The sequence below is a fragment of the Varroa destructor genome, unplaced genomic scaffold, assembly GCF_002443255.2.
Source record: "Varroa destructor unplaced genomic scaffold, Vdes_3.0 BEIS01000001.1, whole genome shotgun sequence".
Lineage (NCBI taxonomy): Eukaryota > Metazoa > Arthropoda > Arachnida > Mesostigmata > Varroidae > Varroa > Varroa destructor.
In genome coordinates this window covers 12,195,567-12,209,362 of record NW_019211454.1, presented here as the reverse complement: position 1 = coordinate 12,209,362, position 13,796 = coordinate 12,195,567, and the positions used below count along the sequence as shown (strand labels likewise).

At 40.2% G+C, this 13,796-nt stretch overlaps 1 long non-coding RNA gene across 2 annotated transcripts in view; it reads right to left on the bottom strand.

Moving 5' to 3' along the window:
• Nucleotides 1-2,032: 2,032 nt before the first annotated feature.
• The window catches only part of LOC147758262 (uncharacterized), a 26,704-nt gene continuing 14,940 nt past the window's right edge, over nt 2,033-13,796 (bottom strand). The window contains exons 1-4 of one of the 2 annotated variants that reach the window (XR_015317708.1): nt 12,165-12,726; nt 8,462-8,527; nt 7,936-8,046; nt 2,033-3,444 (exon numbers count right to left, since the gene is read on the bottom strand). This is a non-coding gene — a long non-coding RNA (uncharacterized LOC147758262). Of the gene's footprint in view, nt 3,445-7,935; nt 8,047-8,461; nt 8,528-12,164; nt 12,727-13,796 lie in introns of those variants that run through there. The other variant, XR_015317707.1, reaches the window with a different exon arrangement.

The following is a 13,796-nucleotide window of genomic DNA, read 5'->3' as shown; positions in this document are numbered from 1 at the left end:
AAATTTAAAGTTTCGCCATAAAATAATAGTCGTAATGCAAGGAATTACTCATTTCATCTTTATAAAGCCAAAAAAACCGATCACGATGTAGAAGTGACACCTGTATGCCGAGTTAAGTAATTCGCTTAATTAGGAAAAGTCCATTTACCCCTGCGTTTATATTTTACATGAAACTATGTATGCCGACGAATCGTTGTCAGGAATATATTCGCGCGTCGTCTTCCATCGCAACGCCTATCCAGTCTTCCCATTTATTTGTACCTTGAGATCCGTAGAAGAGACAAAACGACAACAGCAGCAGGTGCGACAACAAAACTTGCCTGCCATGAACGCAGACCTACATATATACAGATATGCACGTACGCACAGGGGCATATTGACGAGGCAACAATTCTTATGCCCTATATAGATTATCGATAACTTGAACCTATGCAGGAACGTATGCAAAGCTGGCACCGCGCTAGGAATGCTGTACCAGTATAAGCAGAATAATGTTGGCCTCCGGGAACAAATATGCAGAACGGAGCTGGCTTTACGTTTATCCGATTAGTAGCTAGGAGCTGATAAACATGGTTTCAATCCTTTCTTCTTTACGCAGTCACCATGCATACAGTGAGCCAGCCCCAAGGGGCAGAAAATAAATTCGAAACAATGCTAAAAGGCAACTGTTGTACTTTGAGCAATTAACGTGAATTTGGAAGGAAACTATTGTAACGCACTGGTATGATGGCTCTCACAATTACTAGATTAAGTTCATTTTGCAAAGTTACTCAACGTTCATAGAAATACAACTTAATCTAAACCTAAAAAAGAATCTCGCCGAGTACACCTCGGCCCGTTTATTCGCATATAATTATACGGGGTCAAAAAGTACACCTATATATTGTATGGACGAACGACTATTTCAAAATTCCGTGTTCATTATTTGTGTGTCCTGATTATGTAATTACTTCGGAGCGGATGACAGTGCTGATATTTGCTTAACAATTTTTCTAACATTACAACCCATCATGATCGTTTCATGGATACTATTGGCTAAATGGATGAGCCATCGCTACCGATCTTTAAGTAGCACCATTCATTTAGTATTTCTTTTTCAAGCAATGGAATAAAATCATCGATCGTAAACCTATAGAAAAAGTTTGGCCAGATATAAGGCCCGTTCGAACAGCTCGTTGACAGTACAAGAAGTCGCACGGAAACACAATTCTATCTTTTACGATAGCAAACGGGGGCACGAGACGATGACGTTCAAGGTTAGGCTAACCATTGACACTCAGCTGACATTTAATAGAAAATAATGAATCTGCAAACATTTCTATCGGTTCATCGTTAACGAACAGGTGAACGTCTAACGCCTATTGTTATTTCTATTCACATAACGTAGGAACAATAATCATAGTTGTTAAACCCAAGAGTTTTGAGGACCACGAGAAGAACATCTTATGCCAGCACATTAATGTAATGTTTATGTCCAATTATCTCGACAACTAGCCTAGACTAGGGAAATTGGTCTGCTTATTGTCTACGCTAGAGGCCGTCCTCTAGATGCTTCGGCATAATATCATATACTGCGCGTTCGTATTTAAAGCTTGTTTGTATCTAAGCGCAAACATATTTAGTCAAAAAAAAAAAAATACAAGTTATACATTCATATAAATCCTCAATATTATTAGGAAAGAGTTTGCAAGCTTTGCCACAAAAGGACAAATGAACTTATATATGTGCGCATTCGTTTAGTTGAAAAACGCTATAACTGTACCTGCTCTCTCAACAAATTTCTATGAGCCTATATTGACGGCCCTAGGGAATGTATAGTTTTTTTTTTTTTTTTTAGAAAAATACTATTTTTACGATCCCGCTGCCATAATCATGAACTTTGGTTGTATATGTGTGTATTCTTTACATTGGCATGTTATGTGTTCTTAGCTTTATATACGATTCACTGTGTAACATAAGACTAAACCATATTAAATGTAGCTTGTAATGTAAATGACTAACTAGCGAATTGACTTGACCACATCAGAAAAAGTAGGGTTATTATTTTTATTTACAATTAAGATTAATTTATTATATATATATAGTCAGATTTTGTCTGCTTGCGTTAGCTAAAGTACCCATAATAAGGAACCCTCTTTTCGATTCGTTAGATTGGACAACCCGGAAGAATTTTTTACAGCTCTTAAAGCCATTTGCTTAGGACGTCGTTGATTCTATAGTACTTCCGTTTGCCAAAATCTAGATTCTATTCCTTGAAATACGTAACTTGTAACTAGATTCTGTTTTTAGTCAGTCTTAGGACCACTATATTAGTCAGCATACTAAATTATTCGCAGGATTTTCAATTTCAAGTAGTCTGAATGCCGGAAATTTCTGAAGGTGGTGTTTAAGCATTCGCGTTGACTGAGTACGAGGGTATATAATACGCAATAGGTAGTGATACGATATTTAAACAAGGCCACATATTTAACGTAAAAAACAAGCTGAATAAGACTCACTATTACCAGCTCGTATCTAATCAGCTACGTGTCAATATAGCCTATCTAACCCTGTAGTCGAGAGATCCTACGGCTAGTTACTGAAGTGAATAAAAAAGAAGATTTCATATAATATAACTCCTTCGGAGTCAATTATCGATGAACTTTTCTACAGTAAAAATATCTACAGTATATACGTAAAATAGCTAATTACTAATAGCTTTGTGTGTGTGTTGTTGGTTCACACCATGTATCCTGTACAGTATCTCTGCAATCATATGCTCTTCACCTGAGTCCTTTGAATCAAAATAGGATGGTCCTTACGTTCATCCCACTGCTTTATGCTGTTCTACGTGGGCATAACGAACGAGATTGGGCGTCTCTCGGAGAAAAGTGTATTAGTGAAAACCTCTAGAGTCCAAGTTTAAGCTGGCGTCATTCTCTGAACCTGTGCTAATAATAATAATAAGGTGTTCACAGAACATAACATATGTAATAACACATCATATGCGTAACGTAATAGAATGCATAGAGGACATAAGGATACCATGGATGGCCCTGCTATTTACTATTAAGCCTTAGGATAGAATTAGCGGCCTGCAGAATTCCTGCCGGTAAGGAATGGACAAATGCTTTCAGCCAAGGTACCCTGTCGGCTACAGTAGCACAGCATTGAATGATATCCACGCATTAGGCTATTGAAGATTAACCCACTATTGTAAAGTCTGTTATGTAGTAGCGTCTACCCTTATAGCCTAGTCTGATACAAACAAGTTAATCGCATCCCATCCTTTCAGAAGTAAGAACTTCGTTTCTAAAAGTGTAACATCCATTGCTACATGAGGCTGAAATTACGTCGCTAGATGTAGTTGGTAAGAATGCAGCAGTCTGTCGAAAGGTGTAGCATATATAGCCACGGAGCGGCAAATAGAAGTGGCCCTAGGTTGGTCTGGACGTTGTCGAACACCTGAAAATAAACAGTTTTTATAGTTACATATGACTTTGTACATTGTAAATTCATACGAAATGTACAGGCTGCAACCAGACTTTTTAAGGTAATTTTTATCTATTACTCTCTATACAGATACTTCAAGCAGGCAAGATTTGGTTCTGTGAATTTTTATGGCTCAGTTTCAAATTTATGTACAGAAACTCATTACATGAGTTCGAATTTATTTCGGTGATTATGAAAAGCTCTACTGTATTCGAGGTTTTCAATAAGGTCTATCGGGTTAGAATGTTTAGCAATGACACTTCGATATCTCTGTTGCACACACGCACACACAATGTAGCTAAAATAACGAATACTTGGTGTGATGATTGGGTGTTGGTCCCGGGGGTATTTGTGGTTTATAATGTAATGATATACATACATCATTGTGTTAGACAGAAATCGATAGAAGTTCCAATGAGCAGTATCGATCGAAGTAGGTAAGGCATGCATATATATAGACTGTAGCCTTAATTGCTATCAGATCTACTGTGAAGGAAGACGCCGTGGGTCAGAGGCTTTTACCGCATTCAAACTACAGCCAGCTTTTATGGCTTAACTACACTCTTCAGCCACTGTTATTAACTAATGCTAACTTCACGCAGGACGCCCATGCAACAACACCCTTGGCACCACAATATGCTGACAATCTCGGATCTTTGCTATTGCCTGTAGAGCAAATATCTAATGTCCTATCACCGAGACTAGATCTTCGTGGCAGAGCTCCTTACGTTCCTCTTCTAAACCTCAACACCGCGACCTGGCACTGCCACTCGTACTGAAGTCTTAACGCACGTGATCTACTGCCTGTTTTTTACGGCAATCTGGACAATAACTTCCAGATTTCCGGTATGATTTCCTATAATCGAGCGAGGATCGGCTTAGTGATGGTTGGTCTCTAGACGCTTTTAAATGTTCGGTCGGGCCTAAGCTTCCCCGCTGCCACAAAACTGTGAAAGATTAAGGCCTTGGCCAGAGAGCGACAATATATAGGCTAGCTGCTAGAGCTGTTATAACCCAACGGCGTCCGAACAAACAGCTGTTTGTGTTTATATGGCTGAAGATATGGAAACGTATATCCTTTACTGAGGTGCTATGTAAATGTGCTATCTTTAACATTGAATAAATGGAAATATAATACAGTTCTGTTAAATGAATACTTAACTTCGTACATTGGCAACAGAGGATTCGGCGCGAAAGAGTCCGTAAAAACGATTGTGTCATTGGGTCCTTTCGTGGCTTTCCGAGGACCCCACAAGGGACCCGCTTGTCAAGCCATTGTGCCATCAAGTCTAAGTTAATTTTAGTAGTGATTGACAATGGCAGGTAAAACACCTTTCAGGATATTAAGACAAATGAGACAGACATGTCACGCACTACATACATTTCCCGGTAAGGGGCACATCATACATTGCAATATGGTAACGATACTATCAAAAAACAACAAACGGTATTCCAACACAACGTGCAAGTGGCGGCATAAAGGATAGGGATAATGAAAAGGGCACCTTTAGCTTAACGGAGGCCAGTGACAAAAAGGGAAAAACGTCACAACGCTAGAAAATTGTAGTCGTCACTTGTCTAATTTTGACAGATATAACTTAACGGAAAAAAAGCCCAGTTGCAATCATTCATATCTTCTAATCTAAACAATTATCAGGCAATACAATATAGTGGTATGCAATTGCCGTAGTGTGTTCGGACAATATTCCACCTGACTCAATATACCCCGACGTTGTTATACATGCAAGGTAAAAAGTATGTTCGTTATGCAAATGAGAAATACGCATATTATCAGCGGTATATCGAATACTGCATAAGCCTAAGACAACTGTTTTGTGACGCACTCTTTAGGAGGTGAATTTTGCCCGCTTAATGCATTTCTCCTTGGTCGTAGCCTTCTCTTTTTTGTTTTTCCTATTCGAACTGGACAAAGAATAATTTTTCTGTATCTTCGCCTTTTTTGCTCATCCGCGTTTACTTAGCAGCTCGTTCCTGCTGTTTTATCGTTACTGCGAAACCAGAGCGAAACAGAAATCTACGTACTATGCCCAGTTAGCAGAGGAATTTCTAAGTAACAACGAACTAGCTGCAGTCAAAGGGACGGAGCGGTCCGTTCGCCTTTGGCGTTCTACCTTTAAAAATAAGGCAGTTTCGTAAAAAATCGAAAGGGGCTATCGTATTCCGGAACAATGGACTGCTTTCAGGCCGTCATCTTGGAGGGAAATTGGCTGTTCTATCTGAGCAGGAAACCGACCGTTGCTTACGTGTTGTTATTAGTCATAATATTAGTTTACACATGTACACCGTCAAAGGTGTGCATGGTCGCTAGTTAGCCGTAGCGTCGAAGCAGGGTTTGTTAAAACGAGTTTATTACGCATGATTTATTAATGGCCGGCTGGTTATTCATGTTTAAGTTTAGGACTCGGCATAAGCTCTATTGTCACTAGCACCGTTTGCCTGAAGACAACCCAAGTTAGTTTCAAATATTATTTTTCTAAATAAATAACATATACGTAATGGTTGTTATTCTTGGCAAACTTAAATTATAAACGGTCACAGATCTGATGAGAGTTTCGAGGGTGACCTAAAAGTGAAGTCTGATTTTATTCAATGGATAACACTACCGATCGTGCTAATTAACTCGCTCCCAACTGTTCGAAAAGGTCATATATCTGCTATTCTCTATTTATGGCCTAATGCATAGGAGTTAAAGCGTAGTGTGCACTGTTGGATTTGGTAACTTCTTCACTTTCAGAGTTACTTGCTCGACGACCACAACGAACTGCCGTGGGTTAGAGTGCGTTGGCATTACGTTGATAAATAGTAGCTTTGACTAGGCCATCCTTTCTAGCTGGTACAGCTTTATTACTATGATGCAAATTAGTGCTTGACGCAATCCGCAAGCCCTGCACTAACGCCATGGACCAGAGCAACGGCTACGGGTTAACTGCCTTCACTTCAGCGCTCAGCTCGTGACCCTTTTGGCGCTGGCAGACGTTGAGCGCATCTACTTTAGGGCGAAAGGCACATTCAGCCGATGAAAAACAGTAGGGGCGGCCCGTGGATGTGTGCGGGAGAAATAGAAAAGATAAGCACAAAAACAACGTAGCTCAGAGATAATGAAATAGTCCCTTCTGAAATGTGTCAGGCTCGAAATTCATTCCTTCGTTCGCATTAGTTAAACGCTGCTCGAAAGCATATGGGCGCTGCTTGCTTATAAATCATGTTAACAGTAGGAGCCGTCTGGCTCCATTAGTTAATCAAAGACAGAGCTGATAATGTTCACGGTGCTAATGCTGCTGGCCATGAAAAAATGATACTTTGATTCATTAAAATTCTTTTCCAACAAAGAGGGTTCCATGCATGGAACATGTTCAGTTTGTCCCATTTGAATTGACTCGTAGAATCGAAATATCGGGTCTTTGGGAGCTTGGATCAGAATAGTGGATCCTACATGTATCGTATGCGCCTGTAGACGAACCGTACACATAGTCTAAATATTTATAGTGCTATTGAGGTGACGTTGAACAGCAGTGCCAAAGGTCGTCGCAAAAGAGGGAAGATAGCATCCGCGCTAGCATTAAAGGGTTTACGCATCAGGCATCGCTCATTCAAGAGAGATCTAAGGCTTAAAAGGTACGTGTTATTTCCTGCTTGTCTGCAGTACTATGAAGTGGTGTTTATGGAAAATAAAGTCAGCTTACGGAGCTGTCGCATAGAGGGTAGCTGATGATAAAACGCAACTATGCATCGTTAGCTGTGAATTGCGAAAACAATCTTTTCAAAGTAAGAGCACGCCGTCCTCTAGCGTTGTTGTTATGATGACGCTTCAACTAACGTCGCGACGGCTGGTGCCTGCTGGCGACGTAGGCGGCCATAAGCACGGCGACGAAATGACAAACAGAGGAAATTAAAAGCTGTGCTAATATGTGTGGCGTGGTCTGTGAAGCGAGACCCGTAAATGAATGCGTAAATTGCTCGTGGGACCAAACCATGTCCTCGAAAAAAAAACATTGGTTTTCTTGTGCCGAGCTGATAAACACACTGCAGACGTAAAATTTTCAACTAATACTCGTGCCAGGATATGATAGAAGCGAACGATAAAAGGAAGTAAATATTCAGAATGGCACCCTCCGACTCACAAACCTGAGTCGTAGTTCGATCTGAAATTGATCTGAAACTTATTTCAAAAGATGTGAGTTCGTTGCGCAGATGACTTTTTAATTTAGACGACCATTACCACAGTCCCCGCATTCAATACAACCGAAGGTTATCTTCACCGTCAGCAATTTTCCATTGGCGATAATCCCATTACGAACTAATTTGTGCTAGAAACTCTTAAATAAAACACACATAATTCTTATATATATAATTACTAATGATTTTAACATGTTCGGCGGTTGTATCGTTACAAAGTAAACTAGAGCTCTTTCATTGCTAGCGTGGAAGAACTGAGGAGCTTACTAATTTCGTTGGTGGATGTGAGCCTGAATAAGCCTCCGAATCCTTTTCAGAACGCTACGTTTCATCAGTCTCTACGCACATCTTATGGCAGGTGTCTAGGCATTGCAGCTGCTGTCAAAAGCAAAAAAAAAGCACGTAGCTTTAGCTGATGGCATGATATTCTACAGTAGCTTTACGATGAGTAAGAGAATTTACACTGCCACAAGCGGGTTTGTTTTTGCCATCAAAACGTATGTGTTTATCTAAGAGGCTCGGCGGTGTTAGTTCTAAATGTTTGATGATTTAACAAATAATTTGTTTTTTCAGGTTTGCGGAAGATAAATTTATGCATAATGACTTGGTGTGATTTAAGATGGAACAGAAACAAGAAGAATGACAATATAATTTAATCTACAATAGCAAGCAATAACGATAGTGAAATCCCTCACGCAGTCTACCGAAGCAAGCAAGCAATAGAGACAAGGCATAAAAATACGCCTTGCGGAGACGCTAAATGGACATAGAACAGTTTTTATTTCTTATTTACTCAAGCGATTCTTCACACTGAAGCAGCTTCGATGGCTTTGTCTCCAGATGAAGGCGGGCTTCAATCCTGCAAATTCGACCAAATGCCATTACAACAATTACTATCAGAATACCTTCGATCTAATAGAACATTTTAACAGAATGACAAATTTCGTGTTTAAGATTTTCCAGTTTTCGTGATTCTAATTGAGAAAATAAGCCTCGAAATTTTAGGGCTATAAGGTAAATGAAATTCGTTCGAACGTCCAACCAAAATCACACCATTATAGGAATTTACAAGATGGGCAGGGCAGCGATACGCAGGCAACGTCTCGTGACGTGTTGGACAATGCAGGGAGATACTTAATTTTTTTTCTTTCTAATTAAAAAAAAATAAAGTACTGGGCTAAGGTATAAATAATAAAAGTCCACGCACCGATGCTGTATATTAGGGTTCGGGGTGATACTGCCGTGTTTACATATAAGCGTTACAGCCAATGCTTGCTTCGAAGCTCTCTCTTTTCTTTATGAATCGTACTGTAGACATATAGGTGGAGCTTTGTGAGCCTAGGCCTTTTGTGTGGTAGATTACAAACATACGTACCAAGTAGCAGAATATGTAGTAATATTATCAACTTTTTTTGCTGATTTATACATACCAGTATTCGAGACCATTGATACTACAGCTGTCGTTGTCTACAGACTCATTTTGAGTCTGCAAAAACACATACTATACGCTAGTTAAAACAGCATTATAACTACAGTTATCAGTGTTATTATAGTGCTGTTTTTATTACTAGAACGACATCTGACAGAGAAGTGCATATTTATACAACACGTACGATTCCCGCTAATTTGAATAAATTCCCTGAACTATTAGATCAATATCTTCTCAAGCCGGCACGTACTTTTCAACTGCAATTAATGTTCGGAAAAATAGAATTAACGCTATCAGAAGCCGTAGGAGACAACTATCGTTTAACAAAAATAAGCCTAATCGTAGTTGTCCTAGGACAATTTATAGAAGAGCTACGCAATAGGAAAAGCAATCAGGCTTAACAATATCATTTTTTAGTTACGCATTGTCATACGGCGTTGAATAAGCCAAAAGTTAGTTTTTCCAACAATGAACTACAGAAGAGTTTTGGCAATAAAAACATATCGGGCAAAAAAGAAAATGAAATTGATCGCTAAAATCTGTGGTCAAGCCTTTTTCAGCAACGACATATAGTGCGTTAACGCTATCTTGCACTAATTTCCGTAAACACGACAAGCATCGGTTGTAGGCCTTGACAATGAAACTAGACAGTTTCAATATATAAAATAGCCTGCCATAATCTGTTAAAATGATTTGTTATAATATATATATACTCATGTACCAACCGGTAGAGTTATGTAAGTAAAGATATATTCCTTCGAATCTGTGCCAGTCAGCGGTCAATTGCGAAATTAAAAAAAATCAACGAGATAATCACACCATGGATTCGGATGACGTTTTTTTATGCATGTACTGACATGTGACATGTTCAATGTGCTCGCAAACATGCATCATATGAACGGTCATGTTTCTAAACAACTAGCAATTATACAAGTAGCTCTTTCTAATAAGAGCTAACCTTGATTCCGCTGCATCTTGTATCCCTCCGACAATCTCCTACGTAACCGTAGCAACCTCCCAACCTGTACACGTGTGGACTGGAAAAGAAGCCACACAAACAAGAAGGCCTTATCATACGGTCCTTTGACGTGCCTGGAATCTCATTACTCCCAAGTGTCGTCTGCACAGTAGTTCGAGTAGGACTGACCATGGCAAGGTTCTTGCATCCTGCTGAGTCGATTTGCACCATTATACCGTTATTCGCATTATTAGCTTCTTCATGCACATTGAAAATCTCATTTATCCACCGACTCGGAGCAACAGTAGACAAGAAACTAGTCGTCGTTCGATGACGAGTTCCTCTATTTATCCCCATGCCAACGAAAGGCAACGAGCGCAGTGATATATTCTCGATCAGCCGTTCACAAGGCCGAACCTCATGTTGGAACACAAAGAGCGATGGATGTCCCATGAGTGTAGGAGGAAAAGCGCCTTCGTGAGCCGGTTGTTGGGCAGGGCCGGGGATAGGGCTGGAACAGTGACAAGGTCACGAATGTAAGTGGCGCTCTCATTCCCCGTCCAGCTGTGAAGTCGGGAATGGTTGCTTGAGCCAAGCGGTGAGACACAAAACGAAAATGACGGTGAGAGTGATAGAATCAGACTGGTCCTATGTACCTTAGTTACTTGTAATAACTGCACCACTCAATTATCTTTCCATTAATGACGACTATTGCTCTGACACATCCAGGCTTGATACCCTCCTGCTGAGAGCCGCTCAGAGCAGAACCGGTGAAAGTGAAACAGAAAATATCAGTGCCTATAACGCGCTACAGTTAACGAGAGACAGAGAGGGACTGTAGTGAGGCTAAAATAAAAAGAAACACAAAGCCACGTAGTAGGCCGGAACAATAATCACCTTAAACTTGTGTGAAACGTTTCATCGACCTGTTCCAACCATCAGTTCAGAGAGAGTATTCGACAGGATCAGAGTTGACTGAGTTATTTGTATGGTACGCGTAATATCATGTGGAATTCTAAGCATTCTGTAGTATATTCCGTCGCTTCGAACATATGTAGCTCGATACAAATGACAACCTACAAAGGAACTCATGTGGAAAACAAGGGTTTAGTATGCTAAACTGGTGAAGCCGTTCGTAAGGAATTAGGTTTACCGCCATTTAATCTACAAACTGCTAAAGACACTAGCTATTTTAATAACAGTAAACCTAACAAACTATTTATATAATGGCTGCTAAAAGAAAACTCGATTGGTCCATCTCGGAAAGTTTAACATGTGCTGTATTGTATACGGGTACATAATCAATGCCTGATATATATATATATATATATATATATATATATATATATATATATATGCTTTTTATGATTAAAAAAACGAGTCGGATGATTGTTTTCTTCCAATTCGCGTCAACCTTCGAACGTTACTCGATGTCGTACAAGCCGCCTTGGCTATGACGAACCTGTCGAAAAATTAGAAGAGAGCATAAGACAGCTCTTTATGGGCCGGTTATAACTTCTTCGGATCCTCAAATCCTTGGAGCATTTCTTATCTTTCGGCATCGTGAAGAGGATTGCAGCAGCATTCTGGGCATAGAGATAACACATCTCCAGCGGTGATTCTACGAAGGCAAACCCCAGCACTAGAAAGTGGAAGCAAAGCGCCACCTTTGGGCGCGTTCTCTTTCGCCAATGATATAAGGCCACCGCGAGTGACCTAAACGTCACCAGCGACTCACATAACAGAGCAGAGAAAGAGAGCAGGGGCCATCGTGACTCGACACACGAGAGGACACGTCCCATACTGTAATTTTTTATTGGCCTATTCTGTACAAACGGAGCGATTCATCCCGATCTAAACCGAGGCCGTAAAGGAAATGCTCATCGTGGTGGCGCTGTCCTCATTTGCTTTTTGGGTTTGCCCCACGAAGGGATAGGCAAGCAAGCAACCAAGGATCTTGCATCTTGCACATAGACACGTATTCGCGAATTCGCAGGAAGGCACTCAATGAACTCCAATAATCTCCATAGTCTGAGCCCCACAAAAGACTCTACTCCGCGTTTTGTCATCAAGCGTAACCTAAAGTAAAACCGACAACATGAATCTCACCAGTTCTTGATGGATGCGGACGAAAATTGCCTATGATTGGAGGAACGGCAGCTGGGTAGATGGGCACAGACACGTGGGAAAGACAGGGGTAAAATGTGAGGACTCCGAAAAGAACCGTGGTGAAGAGGTTATAGAATGGTCGTACATATCCGAGAAAAGAAAGGGGAATACTAAAACAGAAGATGGAGAAAGGGAATTGGCAGAGAGCAGAACTGAAAGAAAGATAGACAAAGGAGAGGATCTTGCTATTACATGATAATTATACCACGTAGATGCTCCGCGGATGTAAACAAAGGTATGGCTAGAAGAGTGTATGTAGCAGCGAAAGAAGATAGAAAACAAAAATTGCAGGAAACGGTGGCAACACCGTCGCCATTGTCTCACTACTAAAACAGCTACAATTGCGACGACTAATATTGTCGCTAGTAATAGAACTATGGCTGTTTATGTAGTTAGAAAGATACGATGTACGAAAATGGTGTCACAATGATGGCAGGGTGTCGTTGTGCGGATACGATTGTTTGGATAATCATATGGAAAGCATGATAACTGTACAGCATAAACAATAGCAGAAGAACAGGAGGCATAGAAATTTGCGGATGTAGTTTGGTCTCTTATTTATTTAACGTAAGTTCGTCAGTAAAAGTAAACAAAGTAAAAAAAAAAAAAAGGATTTCTTAGATGTATTCACACATTCATGCTTAGTACGCGTGTTAAATGTCTTTTGGAGCGCGGCTTCCCAAACCAGATGCACCATTTGGTTATTATGTATATATAAGCAGGCAACAGACGATGGGCGAGCTATAAAGCCATCAAGGTTTGCAACATCAATATCCCTTATAACCATTTTCCCGTTGGTTGATCCTGCGGATTTTTCTATAATCTTTGTTACTTTGTGTTTGAGCTTTCAAATGTAAAATTTCCTTAATGCAAACGTTCAGCTAAAACGGACCTTTTTGATACTATCATTAAGGGACAATTTACTAAATTACGCATTGGATAAGCTATACTTTGTGAAGAAATGCTACGCGTTGTCACGGTATCATATACAATTCGTATAATTCCGTAGAAAACAAATAGAGGAACAAACTCGTCTAGGGACGTTCCTAATGGATAGCGATAGTAATTTCATAATCCTCACGAGATTTAAGGAGGCATGCTTTAGGAGCTATTATATTAAAAGGGGGGCATTTGAAGTCGCGTACAATAAGGAAACTTTAGTTTGCATTTCAAACGACAGAAGCCTCCATAGCCATTCTCAAGTGTAGGTTCTGAAAATATCTAGAACCTTTTAACGACCCTTTTGTATCAAAGGAGAAGCAACAAAGCAATAGAAGGTGCCGCCAATGGTACGAGCGAAACAGCTATAAACTCGGGATTTTTTGAGCAGCGTCATTTGCGCGTTGCTCTTCCCTCTTGCCCATCCCTAGCCTCATGACCTGCTACATGAACCTGCCGCGACAAAAATCAAGATTAAGGTAGCGCTTAGGCTGTCAGGAAAGATCAAATGACACAATTTTAAAACGCTGGAAATTGGTCTCAATGTTGCCTGACTTTATCTTGAAACAAGTCAAATAGGTGGTAGGGCTGTAATACCCTACTTTCAGACTGTCTGTGGCACCTGTTATTATA